This window comes from Urocampus carinirostris, chromosome 2 (assembly GCF_059441175.1).
Source record: "Urocampus carinirostris isolate Australia breed hairy pipefish chromosome 2, RoL_Ucar_1.0, whole genome shotgun sequence".
Lineage (NCBI taxonomy): Eukaryota > Metazoa > Chordata > Actinopteri > Syngnathiformes > Syngnathidae > Urocampus > Urocampus carinirostris.
Window position 1 is genome coordinate 25,785,125 of NC_142350.1, and position 19,271 is coordinate 25,804,395.

Here is a 19,271-nt window from a genome sequence, read left to right on the forward strand (position 1 = left end):
AATATAGGGTGAATATTCAATCCCTCTCTATGTGATGGTACGGGCTTATTAGCATGAGGAATACATTACCCATAATGCCACACAGTTACTGAGCATGCGCGGTTGTTGCCCTCATGTTGACAGTTATATATATATTATGTATATATATATATATTATGTAGTATTTGCGAGTGACATGAAAGTAAACACCTGGCCACGCCAACATGCCTCATCTAAACTTATTTAAAGTAACACACTGCTTTTAACTGTTAGTAACGGTAACGGTGGAAAAAAAACATTAGTTTGATTACTCTGTTTCTGAAAAAACAAAACAAAAAAAAAATGTTATTTAAAATGGCATTATCCTCATCCCTGGTGATAGGAAATACTCCTGGCAGAACAGCATGCCGAACTAAAAGTCAACAAAAGTCTCTCTGTCTCTTTTCGCTGGGCGTTATTTGTTTGCAGACTTCCAGGACCAAAATGTACTAAAAGAGTTGTCCTCAAACATAAAACGACAGCGTTCTGAACAAAACAAAACAAAGGTGGCCTGTTATATAATTCAGCAATATTTTGTCTCAATGTTTAACTTTGTGTTGACAATAACAATTAACAATAGTCTTTGATGATGTGTTTGAACCCCATGCACAACCAGCGTCTTTGTAAGAAACTCTATCACTCCATCAAAAACCAGGATATGAACGGAAAAAGCGTAAGGAGCGAGCGAGCATGCTTTCAACTGATGTCTTCCAGTTGTGTGACCTCTCTTTCCTCGTGCCTCTTTTTTTCTGTCTCTCTGACACTCTCGCTTTAATAAGGCCAGCTGTAGCGTCGGGCTCACTGGGGGAAGCAGTCCAATGTGTCTCGAGCTAAAAGTGGGGCTCCTTGCAGCTTAAGGGAGGGAGGGAGGTCACTTCCGACCATTAAATCCCTATGGAAAATCCCATCAAGTCTGGAGCACCGGTAGCCCTCTCATTTTCTTTTACCTTTTCCTCCATTCCTCTTTTCTTTTTCTGACCGGTGTTGGGCGCGTTACGAAATAATAGTTACAGTTTTTATCCATCCATCCATTATCTGCACCACTTCCCCTCAGTAGGGTTGTAGGGGTGCTGGAGGCCATCACAGCCATCTTCGGGCAGTGGGCTGGGGACACCTTGAATTGGTTGAACTGGTAATCTACTTCATTAATTTTTTTCACGTTACAATGCTGTTACTGACGGTCAAAAGCGGTGCGTGCCTTTAAATAAATTTAGACGAGGCCTGTTGGCGTGGACGGATGTTTACTTTGGTGTCACTCGCAAGCAGGGTTGGGTAGGGTTACTTCAACTGGATTACTTTCAATTACTTTTGGATTACTCCAATACCAAATATGATAATAAAAGACAAAAAAAACTAAATAAGAATAAAATTACTACATTTTGTGCAGGCTTGGGGAGTAACGGAATACATGGAACGGCAAAAATGATGTAGGCAAGCTATTTGGATTTATTTTCATTTTGTTTCTGTTGCATTTTATGTTAGTTTTGCCGGAGAGAAAGCTTACCATCATCATTTTATTCATATTTAGTTTCTTTTGTCTTTTATTAGCATATTTGGTATTGGAGCAATCCAAAAGTAATTGAAAGTAATCCAATTAAAGTAACCCTACCCAACCCTGCTCGCAAGTTAAGATAAACTCTACTTTTTTCATCTTTTTTGGGGTTTGGGTTGGCATTTTGACTGTATTTTAAACATTGTTTTACGCTCACAATTTACATCCTAGAATAAACAATAATGTAATAATGTATTCCTTATATGAATAAGCACCTACCATCACACAGAGAGAGGAATTGAATAGTCACTCTATATAATTTCAGTGTTGTCCTTTGTTGTGAACAAAATATTTGGAGTGCTGTTGCCTATTTCTACTTGACCAGTGTTTTATGTTGCGAGAGTTTAATTCATTTATTTTACACTGCAGTGTTACAAACACTTTACACTCTTGAACTGCTTACTTTTGTTGTGTGAAAAATTGTAAGGTACAGTATCATAGGTCTACTTGAGCAGTTGTTTGACTATAGATTGTGAACTGCCTTTATATTGTTCCACAATTGACTTTTGTTGTGAACAAAATACTTAAAGTACAGTAGCATATGTCTACTTGACGGGCTGTCCGAGGTTGTTTGATTTTATCAAACTCATTTTATTCTCTTCACTGCTGATTGTTATTTTACTACACTGTTTACTGTTTAAATTTGTTGCTCTTAAAAAGTAGGATGAATCTGTTGCTGCTGAGTATCAATAAATATTACAAGGGTCTCTAACACAAACACATGTCGCTTCTTCTCTATTCAATTGACCCGAATATTGCTCAGAAAATGTCAAAGTCTTTGACATACAACAACTTTTTAGTAATGGAAGTAGTTACTGGGAAAAGTAACTAGTTCCTTTTACATTTAGAGTAATTCAGTAACTAACTTTTTATTTTCGAGAAGAATGAGAGAGTAACTATAACTATTTACTTTGGCGAGCACTGCTCGTTACCAAGAAAAGTAATGTCATTTCCTGAGTTTCTTTAGTAAGTTTCTTTGTAACGCATTAGTCCCAACACTGCTTCCTACCTCCTTAATTTTCCCCTTACTTTCTATATTCTTCCTCCAGGATAGTCATTTTTTTTGTCTAGCATAGAAAGTAAACAGATGCTTTTGGACTTTTTTGTAATGACCTTCTCTGGACGTCTGCTCCGTGGCACCATAACAATTCCCGAATCTTCTTTCCTCCTCCCTCCCTGTGCTGTCACTTTCCGGCTAAAATGGAGCATCCAAGAACCAGAATATATTGCTGACTTCTGTAGAGACTTTTTAACCCTGCAGACGGCTGCTCTGCGGTTGTGCTTTAAGTCCAAAACAGCTTCCGAGTTCCGACAGGTCCCATGCCAGACTGCGGGGGTGATAGTGGCGTGTGTGAGAAGTCGGATGGTGGGTGTTTTTCATCAGACTAATGAATAATACGTCTGACCCGCGAAAAGACTATGGAGCAAGAGGTGGAGAGAAAGGAGGCTGATGACTCTCAGATGGTCTTCTACTACTGTGCTGCTCCTGCTGCTGGTGCTGCTGCTGCTGCCCCTGCCGCTGCCGCCACCCCCGGCGCCGCCGCTGTTGTTGCTGCTTGGGTCTCAAAAGGAGAATATTACTTGATGCATATACTATGGATAATATTTTAGGGATACCATTACATTAAAAGAGTGGTAATGAATGAATATACCTTTTTTATGATCTACATTATCTATTGTACTCACTTGATGATAACTGATGATAATTAGAACAAAATGTTTCCAGGGGTTGTTTTATATATATATATATATATATATATATATATATATATATATATATATATATATATATATATATATATATATATATATATATATATATATATATATATATATATATATATATAAAATATCCTGGAAAGTGATGTCTGGTTTAGCCAATCAGTTGTGTTTTGGGGGATTTTGCGTGCTGTGTCCTCTATTTTGTTTCTCTGCAGGTATTGCGTGGCAGGGTTCGTGGCTGGATGCTGTAATGAGACACTCCTCATCAGCTCTTTAACAGAGTACAGAGATCCCGCGGTGTTCGCAGTTAACGGAAACCAGAACCAACCGCAAAAAGTAAAAATCCGTGAAGTAGCATCGCAGATTCTTAAAGGCCCTAACAGGGACTTACCTGGGGTTGAGGTCATTACTGACTGAAATAATACGACTCGAACAAATTATATATCTACAAATAAAAAGACACAACAACTAACAAATTGGCATATTGTCATTATACCAAAAAAATAAAAATAAATATAAGGCCTCTACTTCCAGTGCAAGAAAGCAAGAGAGCTAGTTGCTAGTTAGCATTGGTTGTCCTCAAATGGAGAAAGATGTCAGCGATGATTAAAATAAAACAGTCCCTGATGTAGCAGTTTCCCGCAAGTTATTGATACAGGTCATCCGTTTCATGGCAAATGGATCTAACATTGGCAAGATACAGGGGTCGCAGTGGTTGTTTAGAAGAATTATTAGCCTAGCCGTTAGCAGACTGCCGGACCAACAGCACCGCTTTTGCCTTTTCCCAGATGCCGCCCTAGTCTCTTCTGAAACCCAATAATAATCCATGGGGCACCTGCTCGTGATCGCAAATTTTTTGCGTTCTTCTGACTTTCTTCATAGTCTAAATTGATTAATTAATTTATTTTCAATGTAACGTGACGCTAAAAGGTAGCAGTCGCGGCGCTTCCTAGTTTGTTTATATTCTGAGACGTGAATGCGCAAGCCCAACGCCGGATGTTTGACTGACACCATACCCCAGTTTATCACAGTCGCACATACAGACAGTCACACGCCGAACAGAGAGCGCCCTACCTAATTTGTCCCTGTAGTGTGCTGTCTAACAGAACATGATGCATGATACATTATCAACTTTTATCAAGACAAAATCAATTAAAAATACGCAAAGGAGGGTACCAGCGATAACTGATGCGCGAAGTAGTGTGGGAGGCTGTCACAGCACCACTCTGTTGGTAAATTTTTGCTCCAGTGTTGTGATCACCCCCTGCCTCTGTAAACTGTTTTGTCTCACGTCTCTGGATTTCGGGTCCAGCTATTTAAGACAAAGATAACAATCGGATTCCTTTGCCATCTCAGAGCCGGTTAGAGGGACTTGAAAAACATCACCGACCAAAACGATCGTGCCAACAGCCATTAAACATATAGTTTTTTGATTTAACGGAGAAAGGTCGGACAACTCCAAACGAGCAAGCCAAAATTTTTGTTCCGCAACCCTTAATAATTAAACGTCAATAAAATTAAACTCAAGCCCCTCAATTATGTTTTCTTCTTTTCGACCATTGGTACGACACCAGTTTTTTTAATGAAAAAAGTACGCCTTGGCTCATGAACACTTGTGTACCTCTTCCCTAGAGTTTTATTATGCGGTGTCAAAGAATCACCATGATAAAGAATTGCTGGAAATGCTCACCTCTTACTTAGTGTCCAAGTAGCAACAACACTAAGTGGTCCTGCAATGTCTAAAGAGATCCAGAAGCCGAACATTGACTAAGATTTATAGCACCTACCGTTAAGTGTTGATGTAGAGAGCCATGCTGATTTTAAAATATAATCTGCGCGAGGCAATAAGTCAGACGTTTATTGTTATATGATTTTTTTCTGGACAAACTTAGATTACCTCATCAACATACATCCGTCCCAAAGTGACTGGAGAAAGACATGTAATTCAGTCTAACTGCATGCGGCTGGGAAATGTCAAGGACGTACTTCAGGCAAAACTCTTTTTAAAACTGGAAGTCATTTAGAGCCCTTTCAAGGCCTTTTTTCTTTATTTTTTGAATGAATGAATTGTTATGACAACGAGGTTAATAACTTTCGTATAGTACAAACTTGCGGTTAACTAACCTAGGACTCAAAACTCGAAATTGGGACAAATAAATAAGGAATGTCTCCATTACAACATGATGTCCTGTGTTAGCGGATTTAACACGTACCTTTTACACAACAATTATAAATATGTACCATAAATTCTGAACTTATCCACAACGCATGCGCTCCAAATTCAAAACACTGCGTTGACATGTGAATGAATTTTTTATGCCTTTTGAGGGAACTTAGTCCATGTTTTTGCTATTATTATTTATATGATACATAATAGGTGTCATGATTACTCAATGCCCTCACCTGTGCCCGCTCGTTTGGCGCCAGCTGTTGCTTCTGGGCTGATTTGTTCCCCTCCTATTTATACCCAGTATGCCAGTCTCTCCCTGTCAGTCCGTCAGCGCATCTCTGCATACGCAAGGCAAGCACTTTGACTCTGGCTCCCTTCTGTCCCCTTTTCATCCGTATACCACTCGTCTGTTCCTGATTCCGCGTTTGTCTCCGGCATCGATGGGTTTTGTCCTTTTGACTACGCTCAGATCTCCCGCTCCGGCTAACGACCCGTTTTTTGACCACAGACCACGCCCTGATCTCCCGCTCCGGCTACCGTCACGTTTTGCCCGTTTGACCACGGTACAATCTCCCGCACCGGGCGATTCACTTGTTTTCCTCTTGTCTCCTAGCAGCATCTCTAACTGCAGTTGCAGCAACACCCAATCTACACTGGTTACATTTCACCTATGAAAAGCCACTTCCCGGTGATTTATTCCACATAAATTTACCAACGGGGAAGGACAGAAGAAAAAAAAGTACAAATTCTAACCCCCTTTTTCTGAAAACGTTGCCCAATTTAAGTGCCATACTTTCTGCTTGGTGAGGTGCACCAGGATACTAGGTGCACCCTCCAAATATAGTCTTTTGGCATATATTTTTCATATATAAGGCGCACTGGACTATAAAGCACATAAAATTGAGACTACCGCAAGAGCTACCGAGTTTTTTCGTGTATAACAGTACACTTATTTCTTCATCTTCCTTATGTTGAGGTTTTGAAGTTTTTCCTTGCCTTCATGTAGGTTTTAGATTAGGGGAGTGTATTAATAGTCTGCAGTTTGGTCTGTGCAGCCCTTTGAGAAACCTTGTGATTAAGGGCTATACAAATAAACATGACTCTACCTGACTCTATATCTAAATAAACTTGTGAATGAACATTACGCGTCTGGGTCTTCCTACTGTTCTGGTTCAGACAATAGGATAAAAACAGGAGGTTTGGCGGTACTATGTTAAATATTTACAACAAACTCAATCCTATTTCAACGTATTCACCCTCAATTAAATAATTTATAGATCTAATTTCAACAAGAGTGAAAGTCATCCATCGAAAATGTTACTCTTCTCTTTCCGTATCATCTGAGTCATTGTCAGGTCGTTGGAGATTATTTTAATCCTTGAGGAACCAAGACAACCAGATGCAATTCGATCCATTACACGTCTAGGTTGCAATCTGTCACAGTTGATAAACACACCATGAGATGAAATCAAAGTGAAAGAAAAAATATTGAGAAAAAAAACTGTAATAGTTTTAAGATCAACAATCGTTATTTAATTGTGAGCCTCTGAAGTTAGTTTACTAGTCTGGTTACCGTGAGAGTGTTTTCTACAATGTGGCCCCCCAGCTAAAATGAGTTTGACACGCCCAATTTACTCAATTTGATTCCTTACATTTGACCGTATTGACAGTCTTGTTCCATACCTGACTAAGTTGTTTTTCAAGCAGCAATAAACAACTAATCTATAACTTTTTAAAGTATATTATTTTATAATAGATACAAAATGGCTCATTTCATTACATACATAGAATCTGGAGAAAACAAATACTAATGCAATTATTTGAAGCTGTTTATTTAATATACTAATTCAAAACTATATATCATTTAAGATCCTCAAGTACAGAGTATATACTTTCACACACATTGAAGGTGACCTTGCCTCAACCCGTCATGTCATTTTATGCAAATTAGACAATTACAAGTTGTAAATCAAATCATTTTGTCTTTTCACGTTCTTTTTTAGAATGCTGGCACATGTGGTCATGGAAAACCTCTGTCTGTATTATATTATCTGGCCTGCAGGCATCAATTGAGGGAGAATTGGATATTGTGTAAGATCCGACCCACACTTGGGAGATGCAAATCAGAGGAGGTAATGATGGACCACTGCGAATGAAGCCGACTTGGCCAGTACCGCAGTATTTTATAGTCCTCGCCCACTCCGCCCAGGAGTATAGGTTGAGGTTATAAAAGCCACTCAGTCTCTGATTTGTTCCATGAGGAGAATCCAGTGATGGGAGCATAGAAGAATTAGTAATTGCCAAGTGAATTCATCCCGACGCTTCCGTGATTTTTCCTTCAACAAACTTACAAGAGGAGTATGGCATGCTAATTTTTCCTATTCATTTTAAGCAGGACCAACTGTCAACATCTTTAAGTCCCACTTAACCAAGACCCCTTTCCCTTGGTGAGACTAACGCGTTACAAACAAACTTTTCTCGGTAACAAGTACTGTCACGTGATAATAACATTTTGTAACTCTACTGTCATTAATACATTTTGTGTTACTTTGTCATTCTGCTTCTACCACATTTTGACATACAATCATTGATCCACCATAATTCTTTTTTCTGAAGGGTGGGGACAGTACAACTCGTCAAGTCAAGTCACATTTATTTGTTTAGCCCTCGATCACAAGATGTCTCAAAGGACTGCACAGGATTATAAGGACTCCATCCCCTGATATTAAACCAACATGCGGGCAAGGAAAAACTCAAAATCTTTAAGTACAGTGATGGCAAATCTGTCTTAAGCAGAGAGTATGAGGATGCTGAATTTCTCCTCATGGAAATATTGTTTTCAGTAATTTAGGGGGTAACTTAAATACATTTTAGACAAAATTAAATCTTAGTTTCTGCAATCACTTTGTAATATCTTTATGTTTCTCTCTCTCTTACTTTCTCTCTCTCTCTATTTCTGTTTCTTGCTCTCGCTGCTTTATCAACGTTAGTCATTTAGATCAACATTGAATCATTCAGAGATCCTCACTGAACTTCTGGAAAGAGTTTGCTGCACTGAAACTAAAAGGGGCTGAATAATTTTGCACACCCACGTTTTAATTTTTTATTTGTTAAAAAAGTTTAAAATATCCACTTTAAGATTGTGTCCCACTTATTGTTGGTGCTTCACAAGAAATTACAGTTTTATATCTTGATGTTTGAAGTCTGAAATGTAGCAAAAGTTCACAAAGTTCAAGGGGGCCAAATAGTTTTGCAAGCCACTGTATATTATTAATATATTTTCTGCAAGTGTAAATTCCACGGAACATCGTATATATAGCTCGCTCTGTCGGTCCAAAGCTCTGATCCAGTGCTGATTCGCGGACTTGCAGATTTGCAGATTTGTGGACAGACGCAACAAATGTGGTGTGAGTGGTTGTGTTTGGATTCCATGCACGTCCAAACAGATGCCAGACCACTTCCGTTACTGTGTGCAGAAGGCGTAAGTTGTCAAATTTCTTGAAAAGGGATTGTATGGTTATGTTCTGTGATCGCCAGGTCCAGGGTCTGATGGGATTGGATACAGTTGGAATGAAACAGAACTTTATTCATTTTGAACATGAAAAAAAAACTATATTAATGGAACATGCGTGAAAAAGAAGAGGAAGAAGCATATGCTATCTCTTTGACTTTGTGTCTCACAACTAGATCTCCTGTGTATCTACATGTAAAAAACACCTCACTGTCATGATTACTGATGCAGGGCACCCTGAGTTGGCGCCAACAGCCGCAGACCCCAATTGGCTGTTGTATTCTTTTTAAACCCCCGCCTTCCTGACAGCATTCATCGGATCGTTTGTGAACCCACGCTACAGGCTAGGCAAACTTTTGTGACTCCTGACTCTATCCTGCCCTGTTGTTGTTGTCTGATTAACGTTGACGATCTTTTTTCTGGACCCGATTATGTTTTTGCTCCTCTGTCCCGGCCATCGACCTGTTTTTCCTCGCTCTCGACATTGCCTGCGCTCGACACGGAAGTGCCACTTCCGCGTTCCCAGGGATCTGCTACCCGTGACCGACGATCCCTGCATCGTGGGTGCAAGTCCTTTCCTCCTTCCAAATAAAACTGAGTAAAACGAACGCAATTGGGTTCCGTCTCGTTCATGGTACGCGACACGCACGAATAAACATATTTACTTAACAATAATAATAAAAATATTAATAATATTACATAGGTTCATTATAGAAGTAAATAGAGAATAATGATAATGAACCATATTTTGAGCTATACAAAAAGTAGATGAAAAAAAATCACTAAAAAGAAGGTAACATAAGATAGCACATAAGGGGAAATTGACTTGCTTATTTGGTCCCATCTCCTATTCAGTTGTATATCTTCTGCGGAAGCACAGTCACTTTACTAAAGTTCACCCAGAACACTCAAAATGTTTACAACGGCAATTATTGATGCAGGAGAATAAATCACACATAGCATAGAAATAAAGAGATACACAGTCGGGGTATTTATTGACTTAAAAAAAGCATTTCATACCATCAATCATAATATACTATTAAAAAAACTGGAAAAATATGGCATCAGGGGTTTGGCTTCGCAATGAATTCAAAGTTATTTGACAGGGAGGAAGCAATATTTAAAAATGTGAGAGTTGTCATCTGAATAGTTGGACATCTGTTGTGGAGTACCACAGGGTTCTATCCTTGATACAAAGTTTTTTAATTTATATATTAAGGATATCTTTAATGTTTCAAAACTATTGAAAATAGTTATATTTGAAGACGACACTAACATTTTCTATTCAAATGATAACTATATTGATTTGGTAACCTGTATTATTCGTGAATTAATTAACCTAAAAGTATGAATGGATATAAATAAATTATCTTTAAATTCCAATAAAACCAAAGTAATGTTCTTTGGGAATCGCAAGGCAAAACAAGATTTAGAAGTAAAAATGGATGGTGCTGCAATAGACGCTGTATCAGAAATTAAGTTTTTAGGGGTCGTAATAGATTAAGATGAATACATTAAGCTGGAAAACACACATCAGACACATACAAACTAAAGTATCTGAAAGCATTTCATTAATTAATAAAGCCAAATCCATTCTAAACTATAATGCATTGCATTTATTATATTGTTCTCTAGTTCCGCCATACATAACATATTGTGCAGAAGTCTGGGGCAAGAATTTCAAAAGTTCACTACTGCCCCTTTTTATCCTTCAATAACGTGCAATAAGAACGTTACACAGGGTAGGATACCGGGATCATACTAATATTTTATTCATGCAGTCCAAATTATTAAAATTGCATGATTTAATAACATTTTTCACTTCCCAACTGTTATTCAAGGTCAACAAAAACATGGTGCCAGAAAACATCCATGAATTATTCATTCGGAAAGAGGGAAATTATAACTTGAGGGGCTGTAGTAAATTCATGATCCCAAAGGTGAGAACCATCAGGAGAAGTATGTGTGTGTCTGTGTGTGGAGTCAAGCTCTGGTTTGCAAGACGAGATCAAAACAATGTCTAACTATTCACTTGTCTAAATTTAAATACAAAAAAACATTCCTGGCGGAATACAGAAATGAAGAAAATCGAGTATGAGTGATACGAGCAATTGGGAATAGTGCGTCTAGAATTATGATTAACTCTGTGTTATTGTTGCTGTTTTTATATCATAACTTTTATTATTAATAGTATCACAATTGTTGTTATATAATTGGTGTGTTTAATAGATGAATGGGTAGGGAATATAAGCATTTGCTTCTGACTACCCCTTTTCGAACATCTCATCTCATCAGCCGCATCGCTTATCCTCATTAGGGTCGCGGGGGGGCTGGAGCCCACCCCAGCCATCTCCGGGCAGGAGACACCCTGAACTGGTTGCCAGCCAATCGCAGGGCACACAGGGACAGACAATTCATTCGCTCATTCACACCTGGGACAATTTGGACCGGCCAATTCACCTGAAATGCATGTTTTTGGAACGTGGGAGGAAACCGGAGTGCCCGGAGGAAACCCACGCAAGCACGGGGAGTGATACAAACACCGCACAGGAAGTCTGGAGCTGGATTCGAACCCACGACAGGTTCCCATGACATGAACTGTGCCGCGCAAGCGCTAACCACTGCGCCGCCGTGCTGCCCCTTTTCGAACATATTATGTAATATTATTTTGTTGTTAAGGTATTGTTTTTGTTCTGTTTTTATTTTAATGTTTGAATAAGTTTTCATTCATTCATTCATTCATTCATTCATTCGTTCATTCATTCATTCATTCATTCATTCATTCAACTTCTTCTGAATATCTGCCCCCTACCACCTTATCTTATATGAGCACTGTTTTTTTTCTATCTTCTTATTCATGCCTTCCATCCTACACTCACACAGGCAGGCCAGAATTTTTCCAGACATAAGTAAAAGTTTTTCATGAGTGGCTTCGCATGAAAAACTCAAGGTTTATTTGCAGCATCATTTCTGATAAAGTTACGACATCCCTCGCATGCTGTTTTTCCAAATTTTCGGGGCAATTGCTTGGCTACAGAACATTCCATGGTGTAACGGCCGCCTGCTTCAAATGCCAAGTGCCTCACATCACTGAGCTGGAAAGAGAACTACAGAAGTGGTACAGAATTTTCCAAAACCCCAAAAATGCCAAAATCCATTCTGAGTTATAATTTGAACGCACTAGTTGGCTAGTCACAAGGAATGGTTACAATGTGAATCGTTTTCAAAATAAATAAGAAAAGCTTTCAAGCATTTATTTCAAATACTCAATTATCTTCAAAGAGTGCTCAATAAAGGGTTAAGAGAATGAAACCCTGCCCCAAATATGGGGGAAAAAAAGCTCAGAATATTTAATGGTTTCAGCTAATGCACATTATTGGGCCTATGCGAGTTGGGCCTCATATAGTGAGGTAAGCATTAGTCATCAGTGGCACTTCCCCCGAAGATAACAGACTATCCAACAATTGGAAAATTGAACTCATGCTTTTAAATGGGTAAAATAAATACTTTAAATAAAAGGAAATAGCGTCATTATATTCAAGCCCGAAAGGAAGCTCAGAAAGTGAACGTGAGGTAGACTGTGTGTGAGTATGGGTTAAAACATTTGGCAAAATGGCCAGGAGGAAAAAAAAGTATTGTTTTAATTTTTTTTATCTTCCATTGCAGGCAAAACTCAGATACCTCAGCAATACATGAGTTGTAAAGATAATGTAGGCCTACCCAATTCTTCTCATATTGTCGCTGCCATTTTGAGAAAACGGATGCAGACAGTATACACTCAGAATCGAGAGGGAAGACATAAATGGATTTTGAAAAAGACAGGAAGATAAGTAATCCCAAACCATAAGAGATCCCCTGATCCATCTGTCCATTATCTGCACCGCTCATCCGCTGTAGGGTTGCGGGGGTGCTGGAGCCCATCCCAGCCATCTTCGGGCAGTGGGCAGGGGACAACTTGAACTGGTTGCCAGCCAATCGCTGGGCACACAGGGACAGACAACTCACTCGTTCATTCACCTGACATGCATGTCTTTGGAATGTGGGAGGAAACTGGAGGGCCCGGAGGAAACCCACTTGAAGTGCAACAAAAATAAACAGTAAACAATATCGCTCAAAAATTTGTGTAAACATGTACAAAAACGTCCATAAATGAAACATGGGTAAACCCGCAAAAAACGTAGCTAAACATGCACAAAACCTACGTTAACAAACACAACATTTGCACATAAATACACAAACCGAACGGAAATGAACGCACAACAATGTCCGTAAACACGCACAAAAACATACAAAAACACTGAAAATGTACGTAAACACTGACACAAACCGAAAACACACACAATCGCACACAAGACTGAAAATGTACGTAAACACATAAAACATACGTCAACCCGGCCACTAAAGGTAAAATAAACGCACGAAAATGTACATAGCGCACCGCTTTTGACTGCCAGTAACCGTACAGAGCTGTAACAGGTACATTACCTGTTAAGTAGCCCCATTATTTATCATGCTGTTATTCCCAACACTGTTTCTAATCTAATGTCCCTTATAGTGTGTCACGGTTGCCATGGCGCCCAATTGGCACCCGCTCGTGTGGCGCCAGCTGCGGCTCGTTGACAGATTGACTTTTCGTCTATTTAAGCTCAGTGCTTTCACTCTTCATTTGTCAGTCCGTCAACGAACCTCTGCCCCGCAAGACGTGGGTTTTAATTCGGACCTTTTTCCTGTTGGTATTTCCTGTCCTGTATTGTTCCCGTTTATTTTTTTCTGTTTAATTTCAATATCCTGTTTTGATATCGTCCTGTCTGTCCCATTGTTTAATATCGGTTTCCAGTTTTGTTCCCGTCTAGTTTGTCCTGTTTGATTTTGATATCCTGTTTTGATATCAATCCTGTCTGTCACGTCCTGTCCGGTAACGACCCCATCCGTCCGATATCTGCTCGGGCAATTGGTACCGATCTCGTCGGCCTCTGGCATCCTATCATTCCATGCTGCCTAACGTGCATAACTCCCCATTTCCCGTAAAATAAAACGCTTGTGTGTGAAATGTCATGCGATTGGGTCCTGATCCTGTTCCGGTTCATGACATAGTGTGGAAAATAAGTACAGACGCTGCCCTACTTACGAACAATTGTTAGCAAGTTAAATTTGTTCTTAAGTTGCTTCAGTGCTACATTTTGTATGTTTAAGATTTAGATAAGTATGTTTAAGGCTTGTGTAAGTAACATGTATTGTTTTGTACTAACAAATCAATTTCATAAAATAATATGCTTTATAAAGGGAGGGTTTACTTACTTTTGTAAGATGGGCTTAAAGTGTTAGGCGGCTTCCTCCTCCTTGGTAAAAAGTGGCTGAAAAAAAAGCATTTTCTTAACCGCATGGAGTTTCCTTATTCCATTTTTATTTCAAAAGAAATGGCTCACCTCTTCTTTACACTTTACACCAACAATATTGAATGGATGCAGGAGATATTAAACAACAAAAATGTCAACGTTTTTAGCGCGCTGGAGATACAGTATAGAATGTTTACTTCTACAGATTTCTTCTTTGGAGTGGACGCTCGGTGACCTCTCACAGCACCACACGCTGGTAGCGCCCGGAAAGAAGCGCTACAGTAATGTCCTGTATTCGGAAAAAGGTGCACACGATACAAAATCTAACTTGTCCGGATATTTTTCGACATCCCGAAAATATGTTTCATATCTACCGTTTTCCATAAATCGAATGGTCGTAAATAGGGGAGCGTTTGTATTTACCAGACAAACATACAATACAACCCCAACGATTTATTTTATTTCAAGCAAAGAAGAATTCACAGAACAATCACGTGTCATTAAATTTCGCCTCTTGATTGTAGAAATGATATGGGATGACATCATTCTGCAGCCGGCTAGACCGAAACTCAGCAATTTCAGGTCTGTGGGCGCATTTCAGGGAGATGATATAACACACTCCAGATGAGCGCCTCCAATGATTGTCTCATTATCACACACTACACATGTACCGTGTGTGCATATGAGTGTGAGTGGGTCTTTGTACACCAGTCTGTGACCATTTAAACTCTACTTGCAGTCAATTACCAGAAAATGACTTGTGTGGACTGTTTTACCTCCAGAAAAACTAATGACAGGGTTTGGGTTAAGGTTAGAATTGGATTTGGGATTGCAGTAAAGTCCAAGATTGAGTTGTTCCATGTGGACGACGTGAAAGCCGTTCAGCGGACACGTTCCAAATCCAAACGCTGCCTCTCGGCTACCCCAAAGTATATATTTGGATATTTAGACTATTGACTTATAACATAGCATCATCTTTTATGGTCGTTTTTTGGGGGATATCGACAGAACAACCGAGCGTAGACAGTACAGTTTCTCTTTTCTTTTTTTCATTTTTCTTTCTTCTTCAGTTTTACTTTTTGTCTTTTTTATTCATTTCATTTTTGTCTTACTTTTCTTTTCTTTGTGCTTTTTTGTTTTATTTTATTTTCTCATGTCTCTTCTTCTGTCTCTTCTTTTCAAAGTGAGTGCACTTCGGTAATTTTGAATCTTCATGTTTTGTCTTTCTCTGTTGTGCTTTAGGATCTCGTTTTCAGTAGAACGATGGAATACCGCTACATCTAGTGGGGAAAAATACACACTGTCCCTTTAACTTTCATATTAAGGCCGGGGGCTCATACTGACACAATCAGCCCTAGGCCACAAGTTTGAAACCCCTTGTTTAAAATTTAGCAAAAAAGTAGTGGTTTCTATTCCAAAATACATGGTAATTATAAATAATGACTGTATTTCCTCGCTATACCGCGGCGTACTTTTCGCAGTCCCGATTCTTCGCAACTTTTTAACGTGCATGTAATAACTCTCTAACCAAATCTATTAACAAATCTATTATTCCTTTGCATGAGAAAAAAAGATTCTTCAGGTTTGCAAACTTGTCATTCTGAAGTAGAAAAGATGGCTCCAAAACCAACTCACGAAACCAATTTTTAGACAAACCTACATTTTGAAAATTGCCTATTTACGTGATGGTACTTATGATTTTTTTTGGTTAAAGGGGCAATGACCAATTGGCACGTCCTAGTAGTAAAAATCTATCATTCATTAAAAAAAACAATTTGTTCAAATAATAAGCAAAAAAAAACAATCAGCTAAATATATAAATTTGATTTCTTTCTATATAATGTAGGATGAAGCCTTTGCTGCGACACATGAATACACCATGAGCTCCAGCTGACCCAAATGACTGAAGAAACTCTCTCTCTCTCTCTCTCTCTCTCTCTCTCTCTCTCTCTCTCTCTCTCTCTCTCGCTCTCTCTCCCTCCTACGCAACAGGACAAAACAACTGCCGTTCGGTGCTGTGGTCAAATACTTCGAATACGCCCTAAAAAATCTCTACTCATTCTCTCATTAGCTATTTTTACTTCCCACAATACATCCACCACTCCAGGATATCCATTAAATTCCAATTTGGCACTGTTTGAATAGTTTTGATGATTGATTATACTATACATGGATAATAAACACTGTAGTCTCAACCTCGCGTCTTATAGTCCAGTGCACCTTATTATTGAAAAACTTAACGATGAACATAATGTTACTCTTGTTGCTGTTGCTTGTATTCACGCGTCTCCATTTAAGAGATGAGATGGCTGGCAACCAGTTCAGGGTGTCCCCTGCCCACTGCCCGCAGATGGCTGGGATGGGCTCCAGCACCCCCGCGACCCTACTGAAGATAAGCGGTGCAGATAAGGGATGGATGATGTTGCAAGGGTGGGGGAGGCAAATGATGCAGGAATTTTGTGCTTTGAAGTAGTGCGCTTTAAAGTCAGTTTTTGTGCGCATGCGAACGGTGTGAGCTCGACCAACAGTAACTCTTTTGCAAATGTTCATACCGCCTGTTATTTTGTTATTAAATTGGTGACAAGATAATGGACGACTAAGCGTATTATTGATCATCGAGGGGAATTACAGCGGGGACAGAAGTTTCAGATTTGCTGCCACTCGTCTGGAATTCTCAAAGGAATGGAAAGTTTACCACTCGGGGGAGCTCGGCGAAAAGTAAGACAAGAACCCGGTGAGTTTGGGATTAGCATGCCCGCATCAAACTGCACCGAATGCTGTCACCAAAAGGCCGATATTTGGAGCAGTTAAAGTTCTCCGGTAAGGGGAGGTGAGAAGCTGCGTACAGGGACCTGCATATCCAAAACGAGAATGTTGTAATGGTGGGCTGGACGGTTGTGGGGGACCCCAGCTTTGTTCGCTAGCAGATTAGGGACGTTTCTTGCGGAGCCCTGGCGGACACCGGTTCTCCAGCCACGAGTGAGGCCTGACGTTGTTGCAGTGGAAACTCACAGAACTGAGGACCGTGACCTGCGAAAGATCTCAGATGAGAGAAAGAGGGACATTTCTGTTCGACCTGGGAGACCTAACAATAACTCATTCAGCCTGGGTAGGTCGAGACTTTTTGAAAGCTGCAAATATTGTGCTAGACTCGGGAGCTGGGGTGCTCATCCTGCCAAGTGGTCAGCGTGTGAAGCTGATTTTGGCGTCCCAGCGGAATACTGAGGGAGCGACCGTCAACACCGCAATTTCCGAAGTAAGCAAGTCGGTCGGGTAAAGCGCTAGTTATGAATGAAATGGATGAGCTGGAGCTACAACTCACTGGAAACCTCCAATAATTGTCACGAACCAGGAACGGAGACGGGACCCAATTGCGTTCGTTTTACTCAATTTGTATTAAGAAAGAGAACAGTGCTTTCATCCATGATCCGATGATCGTCAGTCACGGGTAGTAGATAGCAGGAACGCGGAAGTGGCACTTCCGTGTCGAGAGAGGGTAGTTGTTGGCAGCGAGAAAAACAGGTCGATGGCCGTGTGGAGGAGCAAAACAGAAACAGGTCCAGAAAAAAGATCAACAACAGGTATCGGGCAGGAAACAGGGCAGGATAGTGTCGGAGAGTACAAAAGTTTGCCTAGCTGAGAGCATAGGTTCGCAGACGGTCTTACGAGTTCTTTTCGGAAGACGGGAGTTTAAAAAGAGTCCAACAGCGAATCACGTCCCGTGGCTTTTGGTGCCAACGGGGCAGCCGCAGGTGCCCTTAATCAGTAATCATGACAATAATATGTTTCATGGGCAATGGGTATGGCCAAACTACGGCCCGCGGGCCGGATGCGGCCTGCCTCCACATTTGGTCAGGCCCCCTGAACAATACCAGAAAGCATTTTTTTTTCATATATGTGTTTTTGATAATAAAGTTGGACTTTTGCAATAAAATGTTCCTTAGTTATGAACTATTTTCATTATTAACTATTAGTAACTATTCTATACGGCGCAACAAGGGCTGCTGTCTGGTTAAAATGTTATATTTTGGAATTTTGGTTTTGTTTTGTTAAGCAGAAAAAGTGAAGTACCAGTATATCACCACTAGATGGCATAGTCTCACAGGTCAGAGAAGGGTGTTTGGGACAAGTCTCACGGGACCTCACGTGATTTAATGAGACTTGTTCAATAAATCACTCTTAATGTTAACAAGCAAATGGTGTCGTGTGAGACTGACATTTACCATCTATTTTGCAGGTGAGATGTACAATATTTTTTACATTTAGGCACTCCTGCAATCATCACACTTTTTCTGACACAAACTGACCCCTCAACAGAGAAGGGAAAAGTTACATGGCCCTCACAGGAAAAAGTTTGAAGACTCCTGAGATACAGGCTTAGCAGTATTCTGGACCAACAGCCTCTCAATCGCTTTCTCTCTTGATGCCGCCTCAGTCTCTTCCTGGACCCAATGACAATCCACGAAGCACCTGGTGGTGATCAACATTTCGTGCGCTCTTTTGACTTTGCTCAGAGTCCGGTTTCATTCATGAATTTATTTTTGTTGTAACAATTTGCTAAGAAAATAGCTCTTCTCTGCTTTAGAATTTGTTTCGGGTGGATACATTGACTTGTGCGTCCGCCTTTCTGTTTCACTTAAGGCACACACCAGCCTATGACAGTCGGGCACACAGTCATGGCCACCTAACACACACACACACACACACACACACACACACACACACAAACAGCCCTCTGCATTCTGCCCACATTTGCTGTGTGTTGTCTGCTGCAGAACACAATGCGCGATGAAAAGTATCAAAATCGTGAAAACTAAACCGGGATTCAGCAAGGGATTACTTTTCAGAAAGCGGGCCAGATTTAGTCAGCTGAACATGAGTGATGGCAATCTTGGAACTGTCTTGAATAAATTCACCCTCAGTGAAAGATTTGCAGTGCTTTGCGATAAGCATCGCAACCTC